The sequence below is a fragment of the Penaeus vannamei genome, unplaced genomic scaffold (assembly GCF_042767895.1).
Source record: "Penaeus vannamei isolate JL-2024 unplaced genomic scaffold, ASM4276789v1 unanchor302, whole genome shotgun sequence".
Lineage (NCBI taxonomy): Eukaryota > Metazoa > Arthropoda > Malacostraca > Decapoda > Penaeidae > Penaeus > Penaeus vannamei.
The window spans coordinates 30877-45000 of NW_027213306.1; positions in this window are offsets into that span (position 1 = coordinate 30877).

Sequence of the window (14124 nt, forward strand, 5' to 3'; positions counted from 1 at the left end):
GATTTCCCTCTACGTCCCGAAGAAGTGAGAGGGCCGTCCTATCAGCTGATTTCCCTCTACGTCCCGAAGAAGTGAGAGGGCCGTCCTATCAGCTGATTTCCCTCTACGTCCCCAAGAAGTGAGAGGGCCGTCCTATGAGCTGATTTCCCTCTACGTCCCGAAGAAGTGAGAGGGCCGTCCTATGAGCTGATTTCCCTCTACGTCCCGAAGAAGTGAGAGGGCCGTCCTATCAGCTGATTTCCCTCTACGTCCCGAAGAAGTGAGAGGGACGTCCTATCAGCTGGTTTCCCTCTACGTCCCGAAGAAGTGAGAGGGCCGTCCTATGAGCTGATTTCCCTATCCGTCCCGAAGAAGTGAGAGGACCGTCCTATGAGCTGATTTCCCTCTACGTCCCGAAGAAGTGAGAGGGCCGTCCTATCAGCTGATTTCCCTCTACGTCCCGAAGAAGTGAGAGGACCGTCCTATGAGCTGATTTCCCTCTACGTCCCGAAGAAGTGAGAGGGCCGTCCTATCAGCTGATTTCCCTCTACGTCCCGAAGAAGTGAGAGGGCCGTCCTATGAGCTGATTTCCCTCTACGTCCCGAAGAAGTGAGAGGGCCGTCCTATGAGCTGATTTCCCTACACGTCCCGAAGAAGTGAGAGGGCCGCCCTATGAGCTGATTTCCCTCTACGTCCCGAAGAAGTGAGAGGGCCGTCCTATGAGCTGATTTCCCTCTACGTCCCGAAGAAGTGAGAGGGCCGTCCTATGAGCTGATTTCCCTCTACGTCCCGAAGAAGTGAGAGGGCCGTCCTATGAGCTGATTTCCCTCTACGTCCCGAAGAAGTGAGAGGGCCGTCCTATCAGCTGATTTCCCTCTACGTCCCGAAGAAGTGAGAGGGCCGTCCTATGAGCTGATTTCCCTCTACGTCCCGAAGAAGTGAGAGGGACGTCCTATGAGCTGAATTCCCTCTACGTCCCGAAGAAGTGAGAGGGCCGTCCTATCAGCTGATTTCCCTCTACGTCCCGAAGAAGTGAGAGGGCCGTCCTATGAGCTGATTTCCCTCTACGTCCCGAAGAAGTGAGAGGGCCGTCCTATGAGCTGACTTCCCTCTACGTCCCGAAGAAGTGAGAGGGCCGTCCTATCAGCTGATTTCCCTCTACGTCCCGAAGAAGTGAGAGGGCCGTCCTATCAGCTGATTTCCCTCTACGTCCCGAAGAAGTGAGAGGGCCGTCCTATGAGCTGATTTCCCTCTACGTCCCGAAGAAGTGAGAGGGCCGTCCTATGAGCTGACTTCCCTCTACGTCCCGAAGAAGTGAGAGGGCCGTCCTATCAGCTGATTTCCCTCTACGTCCCGAAGAAGTGAGAGGGCCGTCCTGTGAGCTGATTTCCCTCTACGTCCCGAAGAAGTGAGAGGGCCGTCCTATCAGCTGATTTCCCTCTACGTCCCGAAGAAGTGAGAGGGCCGTCCTATGAGCTGATTTCCCTCTACGTCCCGAAGAAGTGAGAGGGCCGTCCTATGAGCTGATTTCCCTCTACGTCCCGAAGAAGTGAGAGGGCCGTCTTATGAGCTGATTTCCCTCTACGTCCCGAAGAAGGGAGAGGGCCGTCCTATGAGCTGATTTCCCTGTACGTCCCGAAGAAGTGAGAGGGCCGTCCTATGAGCTGACTTCCCTCTACGTCCCGAAGAAGTGAGAGGGCCGTCCTATGAGCTGATTTCCCTCTACGTCCCGAAGAAGTGAGAGGGCCGTCCTATCAGCTGATTTCCCTACACGTCCCGAAGAAGTGAGAGGGCCGTTCTATCAGCAGATTTCCCTATACGTCCCGAAGAAGTGAGAGGGCCGTTCTATCAGCAGATTTCCCTCTACGTCCCGAAGAAGTGAGAGGGCCGTCCTATCAGCTGATTTCCCTCTACGTCCCGAAGAAGTGAGAGGGCCGTCCTATGAGCTGATTTCCCTACACGTCCCGAAGAAGTGAGAGGGCCGCCCTATGAGCTGATTTCCCTCTACGTCCCGAAGAAGTGAGAGGGCCGTCCTATGAGCTGATTTCCCTCTACGTCCCGAAGAAGTGAGAGGGCCGTCCTATGAGCTGATTTCCCTCTACGTCCCGAAGAAGTGAGAGGGCCGTCCTATGAGCTGATTTCCCTCTACGCCCCGAAGAAGTGAGAGGGCCGTCCTATCAGCTGATTTCCCTATCCGTCCCGAAGAAGTGAGAGGGCCGTCCTGTGAGCTGATTTCCCTCTACGTCCCGAAGAAGTGAGAGGGCCGTCCTATCAGCTGATTTCCCTCTACGTCCCCAAGAAGTGAGAGGGCCGTCCTATCAGCTGATTTCCCTATCCGTCCCGAAGAAGTGAGAGGGCCGTCCTGTGAGCTGATTTCCCTCTACGTCCCGAAGAAGTGAGAGGGCCGTCCTATCAGCTGATTTCCCTCTACGTCCCGAAGAAGTGAGAGGGCCGTCCTATGAGCTGATTTCCCTCTACGTCCCGAAGAAGTGAGAGGGCCGTCCTATGAGCTGACTTCCCTCTACGTCCCGAAGAAGTGAGAGGGCCGTCCTATCAGCTGATTTCCCTCTACGTCCCGAAGAAGTGAGAGGGCCGTCCTATCAGCTGATTTCCCTCTACGTCCCGAAGAAGTGAGAGGGCCGTCCTATGAGCTGACTTCCCTATACGTCCCCAAGAAGTGAGAGGGCCGTCCTATCAGCTGATTTCCCTCTACGTCCCGAAGGAGTGAGAGGGCCGTCCTATGAGCTGATTTCCCGATACGTCCCGAAGGAGTGAGAGGGCCGTCCTATCAGCTGATTTCCCTACACGTCCCCAAGAAGTGAGAGGGCCGCCCGTCCTATGAGCTGATTTCCCTCTACGTCCCGAAGAAATGAGAGGGCCGTCCTATGAGCTGATTTCCCTATACGTCCCGAAGAAGTGAGAGGGCCGTCCTATCAGCTGATTTCCCTCTCCGTCCCGAAGAAGTGAGAGGGCCGTCCTATGAGCTGATTTCCCTCTACGTCCCGAAGAAGTGAGAGGGCCGTCCTATGAGCTGATTTCCCTCTACGTCCCGAAGAAGTGAGAGGGCCGTCCTATGAGCTGATTTCCCTCTACGTCCCGAAGAAGTGAGAGGGCCGTCCTATCAGCTGATTTCCCTCTACGTCCCGAAGAAGTGAGAGGGCCGTCCTATCAGCTGATTTCCTTCTACGTCCCAAAGAAGTGAGAGGACCGTCCGTCCTATGAGCTGATTTCCCTATACGTCCCGAAGAAGTGAGAGGGCCGTCCTATGAGCCGATTTCCCTCTACGTCCCGAAGAAGTGAGAGGGCCGTCCTATGAGCTGACTTCCCTCTACGTCCCGAAGAAGTGAGAGAGCCGTCCTATCAGCTGATTTCCCTCTACGTCCCGAAGAAGTGAGAGGGCCGTCCTATCAGCTGATTTCCCTGTACGTCCCGAAGAAGTGAGAGGGACGTCCTATGAGCTGATTTCCCTCTACGTCCCGAAGAAGTGAGAGGGCCGTCCTATCAGCTGATTTCCCTCTACGTCCCGAAGAAGTGAGAGGGCCGTCCTATCAGCTGATTTCTCTCTACGTCCCGAAGAAGTGAGAGGGCCGTCCTATCAGCTGATTTCTCTCTACGTCCCGAAGAAGTGAGAGGGCCGTCCTATGAGCTGATTTCCCTCTACGTCCTGAAGAAGTGAGAGGGCCGTCCTTTGAGCTGATTTCCCTCTACGTCCCGAAGAAGTGAGAGGGCCGTCCTATCAGCTGATTTCCCTCTACGTCCCGAAGAAGTGAGAGGGCCGTCCTATCAGCTGATTTCCCTCTACGTCCCGAAGAAGTGAGAGGGCCGTCCTATGAGCTGATTTCCCTTTACGTCCCGAAGGAGTGAGAGGGCCGTCCTATCAGCTGATTTCCCTTTACGTCCCGAAGAAGTGAGAGGGCCGTCCTATGAGCTGATTTCCCTTTACGTCCCGAAGGAGTGAGAGGGCCGTCCTATCAGCTGATTTCCCTTTACGTCCCGAAGAAGTGAGAGGGCCGTCCTATGAGCTGATTTCCCTTTACGTCCCGAAGGAGTGAGAGGGCCGTCCTATCAGCTGATTTCCCTTTACGTCCCGAAGAAGTGAGAGGGCCGTCCTATCAGCTGATTTCCCTCTACGTCCCGAAGAAGTGAGAGGGCCGTCCTATGAGCTGATTTCCCTATACGTCCCGAAGAAGGGAGAGGGCCGTCCTATCAGCTGATTTCCCTTTACGTCCCGAAGAAGTGAGAGGGCCGTCCTATGAGCTGATTTCCCTTTACGTCCCGAAGGAGTGAGAGGGCCGTCCTATCAGCTGATTTCCCTCTACGTCCCGAAGAAGTGAGAGGGCCGTCCTATGAGCTGATTTCCCTCTACGTCCCGAAGAAGTGAGAAGGCCGCCCGTCCTATCAGCTGATTTCCCTTTATTTTCCGAAGAAGTGAGAGGGCCGTCCTATGAGCTGATTTCCCTCTACGTCCCCAAGAAGTGAGAGGGCCGTCCTATCAGCTGATTTCCCTCTACGTCCCGAAGAAGTGAGAGGGCCGTCCTATGAGCTGATTTCCCTATACGTCCCGAAGAAGTGAGAGGGCCGTCCTATCAGCTGATTTCCCTAAACGTCCCGAAGAAGTGAGAGGGCCGTCCTATGAGCTGATTTCCCTCTACGTCCCGAAGAAGTGAGAGGGCCGTCCTATGAGTTGATTTCCCTGTACGTACCGAAGAAGTGAGAGGGCCGTCCTATGAGCTGATTTCCCTCTACGTCCCGAGGAAGTGAGAGGGCCGTCCTATCAGCTGATTTCCCTCTACGTCCCGAAGAAGTGAGAGGGCCGTCCTATCAGCTGATTTCCCTATACGTCCCGAAGAAGTGAGAGGGCCGTCCTATGACCTGATTTCCCTCTACGTCCCGAAGGAGTGATAGGGCCGTCCTATCAGCTGATTTCCCTCTACGTCCCGAAGAAGTGATAGGGCCGTCCTATGAGCTGATTTCCTTATGCGTCCCGAAGAAGTGAGAGGGACGTCCTATGAGCTGGTTTCCCTCTACGTCCCGAAGAAGTGAGAGGGCCGTCCTATCAGCTGATTTCCCTATCCGTCCCGAAGAAGTGAGAGGGCCGCCCTATGAGCTGATTTCCCTATACGTCCCGAAGAAGTGAGAGGGCCGTCCTATGAGCTAATTTCCCTCTACGTCCCGAAGAAATGAGAGGGCCGTCCTATGAGCTAATTTCCCTCTACGTCCCGAAGAAGTGAGAGGGCCGCCCGTCCTATGAGCTGATTTCCCTCTACGTCCCGAAGAAGTGAGAGGGCCGTCCTGTGAGCTGATTTCCCTCTACGTCCCGAAGAAGTGAGAGGGCCGTCCTATCAGCTGATTTCCCTCTACGTCCCGAAGAAGTGAGAGGGCCGTCCTATGAGCTGATTTCCCTATACGTCCCGAAGAAGTGAGAGGGCCGTCCTATGAGCTGATTTCCCTATACGTCCCGAAGGAGTGAGAGGACCGTCCTATGAGCCGATTTCCCTCTACGTCCCGAAGAAGTGAGAGGGCCGTCCTATGAGCTGATTTCCCTCTACGTCCCGAAGAAGTGAGAGGGCCGTCCTATGAGCTGATTTCCCTATACGTCCCGAAGAAGTGAGAGGGCCGTCCTATGAGCTGATTTCCCTTTACGTCCCCAAGAAGTGAGAGGGCCGTCCTTTGAGCTGATTTCCCTATACGTCCCGAAGAAGTGAGAGGGCCGTCCGTCCTATGAGCTGAATTCCATCTACGTCCCGAAGAAGTGAGAGGGCCGTCCTATGAGCTGATTTCCCTTTACGTCCCGAAGAAGTGAGAGGGCCGTCCTATGAGCTGATTTCCCTCTACGTCCCGAAGAAGTGAGAGGGCCGTCCTATCAGCTGATTTCCCTCTACGTCCCGAAGAAGTGAGAGGGCCGTCCTATGAACTGACTTCCCTCTACGTCCCGAAGAAGTGAGAGGGCCGTCCTATGAGCTGATTTCCCTCTACGTCCCGAAGAAGTGAGAGGGCCGTCCTATCAGCTGATTTCCCTTTACGTCCCGAAGAAGTGAGAGGACCGTCCTATCAGCTGATTTCCCTCTACGTCCCGAAGAAGGGAGAGGGCCGTCCTATGAGATGATTTCCCTCTACGTCCCGAAGAAGTGAGAGGGCCGTCCTATGAGCCGACTTCCCTCTACGTCCCGAAGAAGTGAGAGGGCCGTCCTATCAGCTGGTTTCCCTAAACGTCCCGAAGAAGTGAGAGGGCCGTCCTATGAGCTGATTTCCCTCTACGTCCCGAAGAAGTGAGAGGGCCGTCCTATGAGCTGATTTCCCTCTACGTCCCGAAGAAGTGAGAGGGCCGTCCTATGAGCTGATTTCCCTCTACGTCCCGAAGAAGTGAGAGGGCCGTCCTATCAGCTGATTTCCCTCTACGTCCCCAAGAAGTGAGAGGGCCGTCCTATGAGCTGATTTCCCTCTACGTCCCGAAGAAGTGAGAGGGCCGTCCTATCAGCTGGTTTCCCTCTACGTCCCGAAGAAGTGAGAGGGCCGTCCTATGAGCTGATTTCCCTCTACGTCCCGAAGGAGTGAGAGGGCCGTCCTATGAGCTGATTTCCCTCTACGTCCCGAAGAAGTGAGAGGGCCGTCCTATCAGCTGATTTCCCTATACGTCCCCAAGATGTGAGAGGGCCGTCCTATCAGCTGATTTCCCTATACGTCCCGAAGGAGTGAGAGGGCCGTCCTATCAGCTGATTTCCCTATACGTCCCGAAGGAGTGAGAGGGCCGTCCTATCAGCTGATTTCCCTATACGTCCCCAAGATGTGAGAGGGCCGTCCTATCAGCTGATTTCCCTCTACGTCCCGAAGAAGTGAGAGGGCCGCCCTATGAGCTGATTTCCCTACACGTCCCGAAGAAGTGAGAGGGCCGTCCTATGAGCCGACTTCCCTCTACGTCCCGAAGGAGTGAGAGGGCCGTCCTATCAGCTGATTTCCCTATACGTCCCGAAGGAGTGAGAGGGCCGTCCTATCAGCTGATTTCCCTCTACGTCCCGAAGGAGTGAGAGGGCCGTCCTATCAGCTGATTTCCCTATCTGTCCCGAAGAAGTGAGAGGGCCGTCCTATGAGCTGATTTCCCTATACGTCTCGAAGAAGTGAGAGGGCCGTCCTATCAGCTGATTTCCCTATACGTCCCGAAGAAGTGAGAGGGCCGTCCTATGAGCCGATTTCCCTCTACGTCCCGAAGAAGTGAGAGGGCCGTCCTATGAGCCGATTTCCCTCTACGTCCCGAAGAAGTGAGAGGGCCGTCCTATGAGCTGATTTCCCTCTACGTCCCGAAGAAGTGAGAGGACCGTCCTATGAGCTGATTTCCCTCTACGTCCCGAAGAAGTGAGAGGGCCGTCCTATGAGCTGATTTCCCTCTACGTCCCGAAGAAGTGAGAGGGCCGTCCTATGAGCTGATTTCCCTTTACGTCCCGAAGAAGTGAGAGGGCCGTCCTATCAGCTGATTTCCCTCTACGTCCCGAAGAAGTGAGAGGACCGTCCTATGAGCTGATTTCCCTCTACGTCCCGAGGAAGTGAGAGGGCCGTCCTATGAGCTGATTTCCCTCTACGTCCCGAAGAAGTGAGAGGGCCGTCCTATGAGCTGATTTCCCTCTACGTCCCGAAGAAGTGAGAGGACCGTCCTATGAGCTGATTTCCCTCTACGTCCCGAAGAAGTGAGAGGGCCGTCCTATGAGCTGATTTCCCTCTACGTCCCGAAGAAGTGAGAGGGCCGTCCTATGAGCTGATTTCCCTTTACGTCCCGAAGAAGTGAGAGGGCCGTCCTATCAGCTGATTTCCCTCTACGTCCCGAAGAAGTGAGAGGACCGTCCTATGAGCTGATTTCCCTCTACGTCCCGAGGAAGTGAGAGGGCCGTCCTATGAGCTGATTTCCCTTTACGTCCCGAAGAAGTGAGAGGGCCGTCCTTTGAGCTGATTTCCCTCTACGTCCCGAGGAAGTGAGAGGGCCGTCCTATGAGCTGATTTCCCTCTACGTCCCGAGGAAGGGAGAGGGCCGTCCTATGAGCTGATTTCCCTCTACGTCCCGAAGAAGTGAGAGGGCCGTCCTATGAGCTGATTTCCCTCTACGTCCCGAAGAAGTGAGAGGGCCGTCCTATGAGCTGATTTCCCTCTACGTCCCGAAGAAGTGAGAGGGCCGTCCTATGAGCTGATTTCCCTATACGTCCCGAAGGAGTGAGAGGACCGCCCTATGAGCTGATTTCCCTATCCGTCCCGAAGAAGTGAGAGGGCCGTCCTATGAGCTGATTTCCCTATACGTCCCGAAGAAGTGAGAGGGCCGTCCTATGAGCTGGTTTCCCTCTACGTCCCGAAGAAGTGAGAGGGCCGTCCTATCAGCTGATTTCCCTATACGTCCCGAAGAAGTGAGAGGGCCGTCCTATCAGCTGATTTCCCTCTACGTCCCGAAGAAGTGAGAGGGCCGTCCTATGAGCTGATTTCCCTCTACGTCCCGAAGAAGTGAGAGGGCCGTCCTATCAGCTGATTTCCCTATCCGTCCCGAAGAAGGGAGAGGGCCGTCCTATGAGCCAATTTCCCTATACGCCCCGAAGAAGTGAGAGGACCGCCCTATCAGCTGATTTCCCTCTACCTCCCGAAGAAGTCCTCTTGGACACCTTATAGAGCTGTTTGGTGTCGCACTTCCACCAGGACGACGTAAGTAAACAACTTGAGAGGAGGAAAAGTTTGCACCCGTGTCCGCGCGATGATGTGATCTACGGGGGAACGAAAGAAACCTTTTTGGACCCTGAGGAAACGGAAAAGAAAAGAAAAGAAAAATGGCTGAGATTTTTTTTTGTTCTCTCTCATTCACTCTTGTGGAATACTCAAGTTGGGTTACACGGGATACATTATTTCTCGCCAACTTCGCCAAGAAATTATTAACGAGAATCCCAGATCGACAAGATGCTACGTCGTTACTGTCATCTGCCCGAACGGAGATCTGCGGACAGCTGGAGGAATCTGTATAATGTATTCTCATGCTTATCTCCTGTTTTAGCTGCCTATCCTAATTTTAGGGTAAGCATTGCGAATAGGGAAAGGAATAGATCACTAGCAACTCGAGGAGGTGTCATGGCACCTGATTCTATTTTTGGAAAAAAAAAAACACATGGGGTTTGTTTTGATGACGTCACAAATGTTACGGATGCTTTGTGAAGAGGGTCGATCATTTCGTTTTTTTCAGTTTTCAAAAAGGATGGAAAATAATTACTTTAATGGTTATATTTACATTGAACAGTCATCAAAACAGACGCCATGACACCTCGAGTTGCTACTGATCTAGCCTTTCCCATTGCGAATCTGAATATATTTTATCATACGAGCAAAAATGAATAGGCACACAATAAACTACAATAAACACGGTGTTTATTGTGGGAGTGTAAAAACAATGTTGCATGTAGCATTGCTAATATGACGTTTCTTTTAAAATTATATCAAGAAGCATCCTAATGGTAACAGTACTAAAATGATATTGATGATAAAAAAAATAAATAGAAATAGGAAAAAAGGAATGTTTAATGCAATGAAAGTGAAATCATGAATGACCCAATAATAGATCAGAACGCACACCATCCTTTATACAGTAAATACATCACAGCTGATTTCCTTTTGAAGGGTCCTGGTGGTGACATCACAATAAGACTATTTTAAGATATAAATACATGCAGAAATGGGGTAATAAAAAGACAGAAATGGGGTAATAAAAAATATATATGCAGAAATAAGGTAACACGAAGACAAGATAATTACCAAAACTTAACAAATATATTCTGTTCTTTCTCCGACTTATCTGACCCGTTCAAGTAACTAGAACACGGTGAACAAGACATCATAGGAGGGAATATAGTGCATAACCAAGACCAAAGTACTATTCAATTATCACGGGCTTGTCTACGTATGGAGAGAATGAGAAAATGATGTAACGTTGGCAACATTAACAATAATTATGATAATGACAATACTACTACGACTACGGCTACTACTACTAATTATAATAATAGCAATAGTAATAATGATTATAACAAAGATGATTATGTTGAGGATGGTTGTTATTAGTAGTAGCATTGCTATCATCATTATTTGTATCTTGTTGTTATAAAACAATAGAAAAAATAATGATGATAGTAATGATAATAACAATAATATTGATGATAATAGCAACAACAACAATGGTGATAGTATCAATTATAATCATGATAATAATAATGATTATACTAACAATGATAATAATGATAATGATAATAACAATGATAATAATATCAATAAAAGCGATTATGATAATAACAATAATAATGAAAATAATGATGATAATAAAGTTAATAATGATAAAAATAACAATAACAACAACAACAACAACGATACAGCAATTATAACAATAATCATAATAATAATAATTACAATAACAATGAGAATAATAACAAGGAGGCTAACGACAATAACAGTGATAAAAATAATGAGAATAACAATTATAGTAATGATAATGACAATGATAATAATAAGGACGAGGATGTTTAATGCTCAGCTTTCGCTTGATGAAATAAAATATATTTTCATATTTAATGTGAGGGAAAGGATAACAATTAATAAGAATTACATAATATTATGAAACATTGACAGGAAACCTCTGGATACAGGCAAAAGATAATTAATTTCAGAGTGGAAAATGAGTGATATATACGGCGTAATATGCACTTGATTAAGATAATTAATTATTCTTCAACACTTATTCTTATTTTCAAGTGTTTACTCCCACTTAGTCGTTATACCACATCCGTGCCTCGCCCTCAATACAAAAGGTCTAAGTTAAAGAGAATATAAATTTGTTTTGTAATAATTTTGGTGATCGTGAGTAGAGCGAATCTCTCTCTCTCTCTCTTTCTTTTTCTCCTTCTCTCTTTCTCTCTTTCTCTTTCTTTCTCTTTCTCTCTCTTTCTCTTTCTCTTTCTCTTTCTCTTTCTCTTTCTCTGTCTCTTTCTCTTTCTCTTTCTCTATCTCTATCTCTATCTCTTCTCTCTCTCTCTCTCTCTCTCTCTCTCTCTCTCTCTCTCTCTCTCTCTCTCTCTCTCTCTCTCTCTCTCTCTCTCTCTCTCTCTCTCTCTCTCTCTCTCTCTTTCTCTCTCTCTTTGTCCTTTCTCAGCTCTGATATTTAAAAAAAAGATATAGATATGGATATAGATAAGTTTATTGATAGATGGATGGATATACAGGGTATATATGTATCCATGTATATGTATGTATATGTGTGTATGCATGTATGCAAGTATACATGTAAGTATGTGCATGTATGCGTATATGTACGTATGTATGCCTATACATTCGCATGCAGAAACAACATGCAACCAATATATCTCAATAATAACGCATCATCATTGTACCCAAACATAACATAACGACCATGACGACCATGAATCACCACTCTGGCAAACCAATTAATAATACTACATCATTCATTCATTAATCCATTCATCACCCACCACAAATACAGAAAGACGTTGAGGGGGGAGGGGGAGGGGGAGGGATGGAAACAGGAAGGTGGGGAGAGGGGTGTGTGGGGGAGGGGGGGGGAGGGAGGGGTACACTATGATAAACCCACCCCGTCATATGCTAATGACAGTCACATAGGGACCCAGCTAATTAATGGTATGGGGTAGTGGGGGGAGTGGGGGGTGGAGAGGGGGGGGGTGGTTAGGGGTCAGGGGCGAGAGGAGGTCACAGCCAATTGACACTTCTAATTAGGCAGAGATGTCGCAGCTTCCTCTAATCAATTCAGGTCGAGGCTGATGTGTCGAGATAATAGGAGATCTGAACCCAGAAACCGAACTTTATTTAGATATTGAAGCATCGAACGGCTTCATTTATATTGGAAGTACTGAAATTTCATTATTACATTCTAATTGCAATTGTAGTAGTAGTAGTAGTAGTCGTAGGAGGAGGAGGAGGAGGAGGAGGAGGAGGAGGAGGACGAGGAGGAGCAGGACGTGGAGGAAGAGGAGGAGAAGGAGGAGGAGGAGGAGGAGGAGGAGAAGGTGGTGGAGGTGGAGGAGGAGGAGGAGGAGGAGGAGGAGGAGGAAGAGGAGGAGGAAGAGGAGGAGGAGGAGGTGGAGGAGGTGGAGGAGAAGGAGGAGGAGGAGGAGGAGGAGTAGGAGGTGGAGGAGGAGGGGGAGGGGGAGGAGGAGGAGGAGGAGGTGGAGGAGGAGGAGGAGGAGGAGGAGGAGGAGGAGGAGGAGGAGGAGGAGGAGGAGGAGGAGGAGGAGGAGGTGGAGGTGGAGGAGGAGGTGGAGGAGGAGGAGGAGGAGGAGGAGGAGGAGGAGGAGGAGGAGGAGGAGGAGGAAGAAGAGGAGGAGGAGGTGGAGAATAGTAAAGATAATAAAGATGATGATAATAATAATAATGTCAACAATAAAGATAACGAATTATGATGATGGTAATAATAATTATCATCATAATGATAATAATAATCATAATGATAGTAGTTATTATTATAATGATAATAATAATTATCATTATCAATATTACAATGATTTATAATAATTATCATTATCAATATTATAATGATGATAATAATAATTATTATTATAATACATAGTGCTAATGACATTCATAGTAGCAGCAGTAGAAGAAATCCTAAAATAAAAAAAAATAAAAAACATGAAAAGAAATGAGAATAATTATGGCTGACTCTTCCTTCTGCAACTGAGATGATTAAAAATTTTCTCCTATAACTTTTCAGTTACTCCGCCGCCACGTGGAATCTCGTGATTATGCAAAACGGATCAAAAAGAAAAAGAAAAAAAAGCAGAGAGAAAGAAAAAAAGCAGAGAGAAAAGAATAAAAACTGATAGTTGTTTATCAGGTTTCTACGATGTTACACTTAATGAGTTTCAATTTCAAATAATGGAAATTGATATTGCGAGAAAATGGAGGCAGAAGGAAATAATGTTTGATAAAGATGTTACAAGCAAGCAGGAAGAGAACGACCGGGAGAAAGAAGAATAAAGATTAAAAAACAAGAGAAAAAGAAAAACTCCCACAAGCACATCTCAAATTCAATATTTCCTGCGTAAACATAAAACACAAACGGACAGTTCTCTCTCAACTTCTTTCGAAAGATGTTCGGGTAAGAATTTCGACTCGTAAAATGTCGAATTTCCGACTTTATTGCGTCCGTGTGTTGACTCAGATACTTAGCCTCTGCACTCATGTTTACGTTTTTCTAGGAGGACACATAACAGTGCTTTTGTTGGTTCCTCTTGCCTTTCCGGGTCGCTTTACGTTCACGCTTATATCCAGGCTAACAAAAGCTCAAAGATACTATCCCGAGGTAGCATCGCCTCTTCAAGTATGTATACGATTATAATTTTTCTAAACCTAAATACTTCTACGGACGTTAAATCTCGTTTTTCTCCATATTTTTTACCACACAATTACCGATTTCTCCTTCTGGGAATTCCAAGGACAGCCAATAGGCCGGTTTGGTAAAATTCTGCCAGGCCCGACCCAATGAATTTTCATAAATACAGATGCAGAAATAAAGGCATATCTGTCTCTATATCTGATAGATATACATTTAACCATCTATTTGCCGGGTTGATATGCATGTCTAGACTGATAGATATGCATTTATTTCTTTATTTATGCATGTCAAGTATACGAATATCCTTTGGGTCGGACCTCAAACAATTCTAACAAACCGGCAGAATGTAACGAGCCATTTCCCACCAACACAAAGAGCGCCTGGGTCATTATAATACGGTATATATTTTTTTTTTTTTTCTTTAATTCGAACGCGCTGTCGCAAAATTTGGGTCACGTTGTGCGATTTTCTTTTTTGTTTATGTTTTTTTGTGTTTTTCTTTCTTTTTGTTTTGTTTACCGTTGCCTCCCTCTCTGCTTAAACAGCCTATATAGAATAGCACAGGCCAGATAAGCAATTGTTCCTCTGAATACCTTAATTATCATATTGATTTGATATAGGAAGTGTTATAATTAGCTCGCGGCTGTTCGAGGATTGTATGGTTTACACCTTATGAGCAGCTGTTCAATAGAGACCTTTCGTATCTATCTATTTATCTATCTGCTGTCCTTTGTCTATTTCCTGTCTATTTAAATGTCTATCAGTCTAAATAT